This window comes from Eptesicus fuscus, chromosome 1 (genome assembly GCF_027574615.1).
Source record: "Eptesicus fuscus isolate TK198812 chromosome 1, DD_ASM_mEF_20220401, whole genome shotgun sequence".
Taxonomy (NCBI): Eukaryota; Metazoa; Chordata; class Mammalia; order Chiroptera; family Vespertilionidae; genus Eptesicus; species Eptesicus fuscus.
The window spans coordinates 102,307,774-102,320,557 of NC_072473.1; positions in this window are offsets into that span (position 1 = coordinate 102,307,774).

Consider the following 12,784-nt stretch of genomic DNA (forward strand, 5'->3'; position numbering starts at 1 on the left):
TAATTTTGTTGCCTTCACATAAACCTATGTGTCATTTTATAAAAATGAAAAATCAAAAGAGGGAATTGGTCAACAAAGATGACAGCAATAAAGAAACAAAAAGTGATAACACTGGAAGTGTTAGATTTGAAAATGGTGATAGCAGACAAGATGCGATCTAGGCCTACACGAAGCTACAGTTCATATTTTTAAAGCTGATGAATATAAAAAACAAGGTAAAGTTGCTTCAACATTTTTTAAGTTTAAGTTTTACTAGGAACAGAAAGCCACTTATGGTTGAAATGGAGCATTTCTACTTTAGATTGAGTACTGTAATCAACAAATCCCATTCAGTTTCACTAGCATTCAGCCCAAAACGTCAAAGCGCTACATTGAAAGAAATGATAATTATAAGGAGAAAATAAGAACATTTTACTGCCAGTAAAGTCCGGTTTTATCGCTTCAGAAATCTGCATGAATTCATTAGCCTTAAATTATCCGTTGAAACTTCAAGCTCAGGGAAGGATGCTATTATGAAATTTTAACCCAAATTCCAAGAATTACAGGTAGTTCTGGCTTTGCACAGTAGTGCAATACTACTGTGCAAAAAACAAAAAAACAAACAAACAAACAAAAACCTGTAGGATTTGGATGGGATGTAAATGGAATTATAGAAGATACTAGAGGCCTGGTACATGAAATTCGTGCATGGGAGGGGGAGGGTCCCCTCAGCCCAGCCTGCAGCCTCTCCAATCCAGGACACCTCGGGGGATGTCTGACTGCCGGTTTAGGCCTAATCCTGGGGATCAGGCATAAACTGGCAGTCAGACATCTCTCTCACAATCCTGGACCACTGGCTCCTAACTACTCACCTGCCTGCCTGCCTGATTGCCCATAACTGCCCCCCCCCTTCCAGCCTTATCACCCCTAACCGCCTTTGCCTGCTGACCTGATTACCTCTAACTGCCTCTGCCCACCAGCCTGATCACCCCCAACTGCCCCCCCGCCAGCCTGGTCACCCCTAACTGCCCCCCTCTGCCAGCCTGGTCACCCCTAACTGTCCCCCTCTGCCAGCCTGGTTGCCCCTAACTGCCTCCCTCTGCCAGCCTGGTCACCCCTCACTGCCCCCCCTGCTGGCCTGGTTGCCCCACACAGCCTGCTGATCAGTCATTTGGTTGGCCCTCACTAACCCCCTGCCAACCTGGTCACCCCACGCAGCCTGTTCAGTCATCCATTCGGTTGTTTTTGTTGTGATGGTTGCTTAGGCTTTTATATATAGAGATAGATGACCATGGGAAGTTGTCACTGCCTCCATTCAAGTAGGAGTTCTGGCTATGCAGTCAGAGGAACTTAGTGAAATAAAACATGGTTGTGTCATAAAGGTTGAATGTATCTCAGAGGAAGTGATGCAGATGAAAAACTTCACATTAAAGGAATTCTCAGATTTTTCTGCCATTGAAAGCACAAAGGATAAAATTTCAGAAGCTAATCCAAATTTAGAAAAGAGTATGATAATTTGCCAAGGTATAGACAAGAGTTCATAAAGAAATGAAACACTGCCCCACTTGTGTGGCTCAGTTTGGACCCAGACACCAAGAGGTGCCCTGTTCAATTCCTGGTGAGGGCACATGCCCAGGTCAATCCCCAGTAGGGGGTGTGCAGAAGGCAGTCTATCGATGTTGATGTTTCTGTCTCATTGATGTTTCTATTTCCCTTCCTCTCTAAAATCAATAAAAACATTTTAAAAAAAGAAAATCTTGCACGAAACAAATTCTTTGACTACGTTAGCACAATTAAATTACATGTAGAAATTTAATGGAAAAATGAATACTGTCAAAATGTATTTTATAAAATATTATAAACAATTTAAACCTAAAATGTAATTGAAAATAAATTTTAAAACAATACACAAAAATGTTTACATAAATTTTTAGGTATTGCATATATATATATATATATATACACACACACATATATATATATACTGTGTATACTTGTTGAATTACTATTAATATCTCTATATTTCAAATAATTAAAAAAGAGCATAGACTTTGAAGTCTAATAGACTTGGGTTTTATTCTTCTTTTATTTATTGGCTATATAACCCTAAGCAAGTTAATTAAACAATCAGAACCCTAATTACCTCATCTAAAAATGGAAATAATATGTACCTCAAAGTGCTCTTGTGAATATTCCTTGAGTTAGTGCACAGAAAGCACTTTACATAGTGCCTACAACAAAGTGAGCCACAGTGGGCAAATGTCCTTCCATTTGTGTGGGAAGAAATAAAACATCAGCTGGTCACCTTTAAGCAAGGTAGGCAGCTTCAGAGTTGGCATCTACCCTTCTGACAGGAAGCCTCCAATGGGAAAGAGGCAGATCAAGGTTGAGGTCCACTAGGCTTTCAACATACCCTTGTGTACTAGAAGTAATCTAGTTATAATTGGACTGCCAAAGAGAAAAACCCACTTTTGTCCACCTGCCAGCTTACTCCCACCTGAGAGTCCTCAGGCCAACAATACTGAGCAATCTAGACCCAAATTAATAAAATAAGCATTTTTATAAAAAGCAAACAGATGAGGCTAATGAGAAGTTCTTTCAGAAAAATGCCAGCAAATAACTAAAGAAAGAGTGATAGAAACAGAATATCACAATTTTCCTAACCATAATGAAATAACTTATTCAAGTCAAAATCATCAATAGATTTATAAACCATTGGGTGAAAGCTGATGGGAAACTGGATATTCCCATGATGCCACACTCCACTGATTATGTGTTAATCACTAGGGAGGAAACATTACAATGGAGGAATTAGTTTGTTACCACCCAAACCCACTGTTCATTTTTGTCATCACTAATAGTGAGACTTTCATGTGAGCTATTATGTGCCTCCTGATATGTACAGCATCACTTGTAAATTATCTGTGCAAAAAAATATTTAATGAAAACCAGATTAAGCCTTTAGATCTAATATACAGCTTTTATGAAATACAGAGGAACAAGTTAAAAGAAGTTCAATAACACCAGGAGGAAACCATGAAAAAAACTTAAAAAGTGGGGTATTCCACAGGACAGCTGATCTGGTATCTGAAATAAGTCAATGGCATGTTATTTTTTGTTCTGCCCACCAAATTCCAATGTGGCGGACCGGGGGCTCCCACCACACATCCGACAAGCAACTCTCCAGACACCAACTGGGTGTCCTACAATTCAACTCAATTCTGATACTATAGCATTAGATTCCATAAGTTAAGGATTCAGTCCTACAAGACCCCTCACCCCACCATTACCTGTACTTCTGACACACCAGCTATAAATCAGAAGTACCCATCACCCATCTTGGGTTTGATTAATTTGCTAGAATGGCTTTCAGAATTCAAAGAAACATTTTACTTACTGGATCACTGAGTTATTATAAAAGGACATAACTCAGGAAGAGCCAGACAGAAGATATGCATAGGGCAAGGTATGGGGAAAGGGCACAAAGCTTCCATGCCCTCTCCAAGTGTGACACTCTCACAGCACAGCCATGTGTTCACTGACCTGGAAGCTCTCATAACACTGTACTTTGGTCTTTTATAGAGGCTTCATTACATAGGTATGGTTGATTAAATCATTAGCCAGTGGCACTAGATCCAACATCCAGCCAGTCTCCCCTCCCTGAGAGAGGGACTGAAAGTTACAACCCTCTAATAACCTGGTTGGTTCCCCTGACAACCAGCCCCTATCTTTAGGTGCTTTCCAAAAGTCACCTTATTAATATAATAAAAGACACCATGACACTTTTATGGTCTCATCATTTAGGAAATTCCAAAGTTTTTGGCAGCTCTGTGTCAGGAATGGGGACAAAGAAATACAAGGTAATGGGGAAAAAGACCGAATATATATTTCTTATTACAAATCACAATTTCACACATGGGGGCATAAAAGGTGGTGAGATAGCAGGACTATTCTGTATTAGAAGAGATTTAAGAGCTATAACTACCAAATGACCATTGATTGATATCTAGTTTGAATAAGCCAGATATAAAAAGACATTTTTTGCTATAATCAAGGAAATTTAGATGCAGACTGAATATTAAATAATATTAGGGAATTATTGCTAACTTTGTTAGATGTGATCATTTTACTGTAATGTGAGAAAATGTCATTGTGTTAATGATGAGTAAAAACTATGATCTCTGTCATTTATTTTAAAATATTTTTAAAACAGATAACACAAATATAGCAAAAGTATTATAACTGCTAAATTTAGATGATGGTATATGAGTATTGATTGAACTATTTATTCTATGTCCCTGTATATTTGAAATTTTCCAAAATAAAAATGTTTTAAAATAAAGACTTTTTTCATACAAAAGCTGAGGGACTTTATAACTAGCAGAACTGTAATACAGGAAATGTGAAAGGAAATATTTTAGGCAGAATGAAAATGTTAGCAGATGAAAATCTGGATATAAAAAAGGGAATGAAGGATACCTGAAATGGAAAGTGTATGATTAAATATAGAATTTTCAACATTTAAAAAAAATAACTTTAAAAGATAACTGAGTCTTTTCTACTTGGACTCAGGCTGGAGCTTAAATGCGGCCTCTGGCATATTGTAAAATTAAAATCTGTCAACAATTATAAACCAGCGATTACCAATAAAAATATGTAGTCTTGTTTCTCTAGAAAATTGGAAGCTCTGGAAAGTCTGGTCCTTATATTTCCTCCCAGAATCATTGTCTTGAGTTGAGTGATGGATGCTAGCCTTAATCTCTTTTCCATAAAGGGGAAAACTGCAGCATAATGAAACTGGTATTTGCCTTCTCAAACAAAGAGAATGACAATTTTATATTTAAGGAAAAATCATATAAAGGAAAATAGGCTTTAGAAGTACAAGAAAAGAAAGACCAAATGGTGGCACCAAAAACTGTTTCACCAACAAGTTCATAGCTACTCTGCTAAGACACCAAGCTTGAAAAGCAACATGGTTTCTGATGGCACAAGCCCTTTAGGGAAAACAAGTTTCTTGCTTTTTTCTAGTAGTTGACTGTTTATTTGTGTTTGTGAGAGATAACAGTTTAAATATTTTTAAATAAATGGTGGTACAAGTTCACTGGTTAAACGTTTGCTATTTTTGTGAAGGTGGGTACTATCACTTTCAAAAGGAGTGGGTCATTTTTTAAAAGCCATTTTGGAACACTTTACAGAGATGAAGAAAGCATGTAACAAACATTTATCTTTTCCTCCTTTTTCTCAAATTTGGAAATTGTTTCTCTGTAAGATGACCATAAAATTTATGGAATTCTTTCCCTATGCCAGGGTTAGGGAAAAGAGTGAATCTTGTATTGCCTGAAAGTGAATGCTGAGAAAAGATGGTTTCTGGACCCATCTCTATACATGTGAATGGTGTGGGGAAGACATCACAGAGATGCTTAGCATCTAGAGAGCCTTGTGCTTTGTCTGTCACTGCACTGTTTGCGATCTTAATCTTACCAGGAACAAGCAGAGAGTCACATAGTTGAAAGTATTTCCCAAACTCAGTGGTCTGTTTTTGCATATGTAGAGTGCAAAAGAGAGAATTTTCTACACTTAACTAAAATAATTTTTAAATGAATGGAAAATAGTCTCAGCTAAAATCATACTTAATGGTAAAGGTTTGAATTCTTTCCCCTTAAGATCAGAAATAAGACAAGATGGTCTGCTCTCACCAGATCTGTGCTAAGTTGTATTGTAATTCTAGATGAGGTTATTAGTGAAAAAAAAATGACACTAAAAGGCATCCAAATTTGAAGGAAGAGGAAAAACTATGTTTATTAGCAGATAACATGATCTTATATAAAAAAATCCCTGAGAAATCCACCAAAAAATTTGAGAGCTAATAAATTAGTTTAGAAATCTTGCAAGATAAATATTAATCTACAAACATCAATTGAATTTCTTCTATACACTTGCAAAAAAATTGAAAAATAAAATTGAGAAAACAATCCCATTTATAATAGCATCAAAAAATAAAATAAAATAATTAGGAATATATTTAACAAAAGAAGTTCAAGACCACACTAAAAACTACAAAGCATCATAGAACAAACTGAAGAGAGACCTAAATAAATAAGAAAGATACCCATGTTCAAAGATTGGATGATTTAATATTGTTAAAATGTCAATATTCCCCTTTATTGATCTACAGATTCAAAACAATCTCCATCAAAATCTCTGCTGGCTTTTATTTTTTTGCAAAAGCTCTAAAGCGAATGTTAAAATTCATATGGAAACAGAAGGAAATCAAAATGACCACAACAATCTTGAAAAGGAACAAAGTTGGAGAATTCACACTTCCTCATTTCAGCAAGTGAGAGTAGTTTCCACTGTGTAGTACTGGCAGAGGATAGCCCAATGGATCAATGGGATGGAATTGAGAGTCCAGAAATAAACCCTTACATCTGTGGTCAATTGATTTTTTTTTCTGATTTTTTATTGATTTTTTTAGAGAGAGGAAGGGAGAGGGAAAGAGAGAGAGAAACATTGATGTGAGAGCAATACATCCATCAGTTGCCTCCTGGGAATGAATCAAGCCTGCAACCTGGGCACATGCCCTGCCAGGAATCAAACCAACAACACTCCAATGCATGGGACGATGCTCAACCAACTGAGCGGCATGGCCAGCGCTTGATTGTTGACAAGGGTGACAAGATAATTCAATGTAAAAAGAATAGCCTTTCAACAAATACTGCTGTGCCCTGGCTGGTGTGCTCAGTGGTTAGAGTGTCGGCCCATGGACCAAAGAGTCACAGGTTCGATTCCCAGTCAAGGACACATACCTGGATTGCAGGTTCAATCCCGGGTCCTGGTTTGGGGGGGGGGTGCGGGAGGCATCCAATCAATGTGTCTCTCTCACATATCTCTCTCTCTCTCTCTCTCTCTCTCTCTCTCTCTCTCTCTCCTCATTCCCTTCATTCCAAACTCTCTAAAAAATCAATGGAAAAAATATCCTCAGTTGAGGATTGAAAAAAAAAGAAAAACAGTGGGAAGCCAAAAGAAGGTTTCATAATTAAATTAATTTAAATGAAACAGAAATTAATATAGTAATTTAAAAAACAGAACAGTAGATATGTTAGTAAAACCAATGGCTTCTTAAAAAAAACCAAGAACACGACCATATAAAAAATTTGCAAGAAAGAAAACAAAAGCATACACTATAAGTAGTAATAAAGTGGACACAGAAGAGACTTTTCAAGTTATAAGAAAATACTATAAACAACTTTATGCCATTGAAAGTTAGATTCTATGTACCATTTTCTGGGAACCTATAAATTTGCAAAATTAACTCAAAAGCAACAAATACTATAAATAAAATAATAGAATAATCCAAAAAGTTTATCAAATATCTATCACTAAAATTGTTTCAAGCCTTGCATTATCTCAAATTTTCAGGAAATGTGTAACTATTGTGATATTTACATTATTTGAGATTATAGAAACAAAAACAGCATATGAGATAAATTTGGAAGAATTTTGTAACACTTGTACTAAAACTTGATGAAGATAATACAAATTCAAGCTCATTTACAAATTTAGATGCATATATCCTAATTATTAGCAAATCAAAGCCAGCAGTACAATAAAAGAACAATATAGTATAATCAAAAAGGTTTTAACTTAGGAATGTAATATTGGTTCAAAATAAGGAGTTCATTACATATCAGTTGGATGAGATTTTTTTTTTTTAATTAAAAGGTAATCAATCCCATTAGATGCCTAAAAGGCATTTGGTAAGTTTCAAGACATTCCTGATGGTAAAACCTGGGAAACCTAAGAATAAAAACATTTTTATTAATACAAAAGTAAATACCAGAAACCAATGCAATCCTATCTAATAAAAGAGTAATATGCAAATTGACTGTCACTCCAACACACAAAATGGCTGCTCCCATGTAGTCAAAGATGGCTGCCCCCATGTGGACACAAGATGGCCACCACAAGATGGCTAGTAGGGGAAGGCAGTTGAGAGGGATCAGGCCTGCAAGGAAGGGCAGTTGGGGATGATCAAGCCTGCAGGGGAGGGCAGTTAGGGGTGACCAGACCGGCAGAGGAGGGAAGTTGGGGGCGACCGGACCTGAAGGGAAGGGCAGTTGGGGGGGACCCAGGCCTGCAGGGGTGGTCAGTTGGGGGGGAACCAGGCCTGCAGGAGAAGGAAGTTGGGGGTCACCAGGCCTGCAGGGGAGAGCAGTTAGGGGTGATGAGGCTGGCAGGGTAGAGCAGTTGGGGGGGACCAGGCCTGCATGGGAGGGCAGTTGGGGGAGACCAGGCCTGCAAGGGAGGGCAGTTGGAGGGGACCAGGCCTGCATGGGAGGGCAGTTAGGGGCAATCGGACTGGCAGGGGAGCAGTTAGGCATCAATCAGGCTGGCAGGCAGAAGCAGTTAGGGGCAATCAGGAAGGCAGGCAGGTGAGCAGTTGGGAGCCAGCAGTCCTGTATTGTGAGAGGGATGTCCGACTGCCCATTTAGGTCCGATCAGGCAGTCAGACATCCCTCAAGGGGTCCCAGATTGGAGAGGGTGCAGGCTGGGTTGTGGGACACACACCCCATGCACGAATTTCGTGCACCGGGTCTCTAGTATCATTATAAAGGTCAGTGCTCTATAAACATCAAAATCAAAGCCATAAGAAGGATGTCACTTTCTCTGTATTGTTCTCAACTTTTAGTCTGATGCAATGAGACATTTAAAAAATAAATAATAAGCCCCAACTGGTTTGGTGCTGGGGTTAGAGCATTGGCCCTGAGACTGAAAAGTTGTGGGTTAGATTCTGGTCTAGCACATATACCACGATTGCAGGTTCAATCTGCCACCCTGGTGGGGGCACCTGCGGGAGGCAACTATTCAATGTTTCTCTCTCACATAGATGTTTTTCTCTCTCCCCCTCCCTTTCACTCTCTAAAAATCAATGGAAAAAATATCCTTGGGTGAGGATTCACAACAACAACAAAAGAATAATAAATGTTAAAAAGAATAGATGATACAACAGTCTTCAAGAAAATAAACTTTTAGAATTAAAAAAGGGTTCAATGAGCTATGCTTATAAAATGGTCGCTTTCCTTTATACAGCAATAACCTATTGGTAAATGTAATGGAAAAAAATCTCATTCATAATAACAATAAAAATTACTGGCATTCTCAACAACAATAAAAATTATGAAATACCCAGCAATAAACAAAAGATAACAAGTGTAAGACTCATACTAAGAAAATTGTAAAAGTATAATGAAGGACATGAATAAGAACTAAATCCTGCATGAGAGACTCAATTTGGTAAATATTTTTGTCTTCAGAGATCATTTATAAACTTAGTGTAATTCCACTCAGAATTCTATTTTTTCAAAATAAGAGAAAAATAAATTACAGATTTATCACAAATTTAAATAAAAAATAATAACTAGCTGAAAATGGTCTGGCTCAGTGGATAGAGCATCGGCCTGCGGACTGAAAGGTCCCAGGTTCGATTCTGGTCAAGGGCATGTACCTTGGTTGCGGGCACATCTCCAGTATGGGGTGTGCAGGAGGCAGCTGATAGATGTTTCTCTCTCATCGATGTTTCTAACTCTCTGTTCCTCTCTGTAAAAAAATCAATAAAATATATAAAATAATAATAATAATAACTATATTTTTTAAGGATTTACTATGTGCTAAACATTGGACTAGGTTATTTAAAATTGTTTTAAATCCTTGGAATGAGTTTTTTTAAATAACTTTTTTAAATGTTTTTTTTTAATTTATTTCAGAGATGAAGGGAGAGGGAGAGACAGAAACAACAACTATGAGAGAGAATCATTGATCAGCTGCCTCCTGCATACCCCACACTGGGGATCGAGCCCACAACCCGGGCATGTGCCCTGACTTGGAATGGAACCTCAACCTCTTGGTTCATAGGTCAGTGATCAACCACTGAGCCATGCCGGGACTGGAATGACTATTTTTATGCTTATTTTACAGATGGGAAAATCAAGGCACAGAGAGTAAAAGTGACTTTCCCAACATCACACAGCTAGAAATTAATAGATCAATGATTCAAATACAGCCTTTCTTATTTCAATGTCTGTGCTTTTTAAAAATTCATTCTTTACAAATAAAAATTTAATATTTTAAGGTGTACAATGATATATATATATACTAGAGGCCTAGTGCAAAAAACTTGTGCATGGGTAGGGTCCCTAGAGGCTGCTGGCTGCCTACCTGGGCCTCCATTCCCCTGACTGCCTGCCCTTGCTGCCAGCCGGGGCCTCCCTTCACACCTGCCTTGACCTCGCATAACCCGTTCACCTGCTCCACCATCCTACCCTGGTCCCGCTCTCGGGGCCCATCAGGGCTGGCAGTGCCTCCATTGCTGCCCCCTGACAGCACCATGTCGCTGACACCAGCCATGTTCCACGCTGCCCCCTGGTGGCCAGCTCACGTCTAACTCCCGGTAGGTCAAACTCCTGTCCTAGGGACAATTTGCATATTAGCTTTTTATTATATAGGTTATATATTCTGAAATGATTACCACAAACTAACATATCCTCTCCTTCCAGATACCTTTGTGTGTCTGTGTGTGCCTACACATGCACGCATTCATGCACACATGTGCATGTGTGGTAAGAACACTTGAGATCTACCATTAGTCACTATGGGCCTTGCCTATTTAAGTGTATAAAAATTAAACCATAAAGTATCAGGAAAAATATATAGGAGAGGTTTTTGCATTTTGCTTTTAATCATGGGGTGGAAGGTCTTTATTTGTTTGTCATCAGAGTCAGGAAATGACAGGAAAAAACTAACAGCTCAGCTTACATGAAAATGTAAAACTCCTGTGTAGGAATTTAAAAGACACCAGAAACAAAGGTGATAAAAATGACAATCAGGAGGAATATTTACAATGCTTATATTTATGACAAATTATTTCTAGCATTATGATGTAGAAAGCTTTTACACATCAATTTAAAATTAGCAACAAAAAGAAACATAAACAGGGAGTTCACAGAATAAACTTACAAAATATCAAGAAAAAAATACCAATTTTGTCAAAATCAATACAATTTAATGTTATGGAACCCTTTAAAAATATAAGATATATTTATTTATATTCATAATAATATTCATGAGATGCTATGGAGTGAAAAAATAAAGTTACAGAGTACTATGCAAAGTATGATCCAAATCTATAATAAATTTTATTTTTTTACATATTTATTAAGATATTACATGTGTACATATCTTCCCATTTCCCCCCCACCCCACTCACATTCATGCCTTCAACCCCCAGTGGCTTGCGTCCATTGGTTATGCTTATATGCACGCATACAAGTCCTTCGGTAGATCTCTTATCTCCCCCACTTCTCCCTAACCTTCCTGCTGTAATTTGACTGTTGATGATTTACTGCCTCTGTATCTATATTTTTGTTAATCAGTTTATAATGTTCTTTATTATCAGCAAATGAGGGAGATGATATGGTATTTTTCTTTCATTGACTGGCTTATTTCACTTAGCATAATGCTCTCCAATTCCATGCAGGTTGCTACAAATGGTAAGAATTCCTTCTTTTTATGGCAGCATAGTATTCCATTGTGTAGATATACCATCGTTTTCTGATCCAGTCATCGGCTGACGGGCACCTAGGCTGTTCCCAAATCTTAGCTATTGTAAATTGTGCTGCTATGAACATAGGGGTGAATATATGCTTTCTTTTTTTTAATATTTTTATTGAGGTATTATATGTGCACATATCTTACTATTACCCCCCCACCGCACACTCACACATGCCCTCCCCCCCCAGAGTTTTGCGTCCATTGTTTATGCTTATATGCATGCATACAAGTCCTTCGTTTGATTTCATAACTCCCCCACCTTTCCCAAACTTTCCCCCTGTAATTTGAAAGTCTGTTTGATGCTTTACTGTCTCTGTATCTATCTTTTTGTTCACCACTTTATAATGTTCTTTACTATCCCTAAATGAGTGAGATCATGTGGTATTGTTCTTTCATTGACTGGCTTATTTCACTTAGCATAATGTTCTCCAATTCCATCCAGGTTGCTGCAAATGATGAGAATTCCTTCTTTTTTATGGCAGCATAGTATTCCATTGTGTAGATGTACCACAGTTTTCCGATCCAGTCATCTGCTGATGGGCACCTAGGCTGTTTCCAAATCTTAGCTATTGTAAATTGTGCTGCTATGAACATAGTGGTGCATATATCCTTTCTGATTGGTGTTTCTAGTTTCTTCGGATATATTCCCAGGAGTGGGATTACTGGGTCAAATGGGAGTTCCATTTTCAGTTTTTTGAGGAAACTCCATACTGTTCTCCACAGTGGCTGCACCAGTCTGCATTCCCACCAGCAGTGCACGAGGGTTCCTTTTTCTCCGCATCCTCGCCAACACTTGTTGTTTGTTGATTTGTTGATGATAGCCATTCTGACAGGTGTGAGATGGTACCTCATTGTTGTTTTGATTTGCATCTCTCGGATAATAAGTGACTTTGAACATGTTTTCATGTGTCTCTTGGCCTTTCTTCTGTCTTCTTTTGAAAATATTCTGTTTAGGTCTGTTGCCCATTTTTTTATTGGATCATTTATCTTCCTCTTATTAAGTTGCATAAGCTGCCTGTAGATGTTGGAGATTAAACCTTTATCAGTGGTAGCATTTGCAAATATGTTTTCCCATGCAGTGGGCTTTCTTGTTATTTTGTTGATGGTTTCTTTTGCTGTAAAAAAGCTTTTTATTTTGATGTAGTCCCATTTGTTAATTTTCTCTTTAGCTTCCATTGCCCTAGGGGCAGTATCAGTG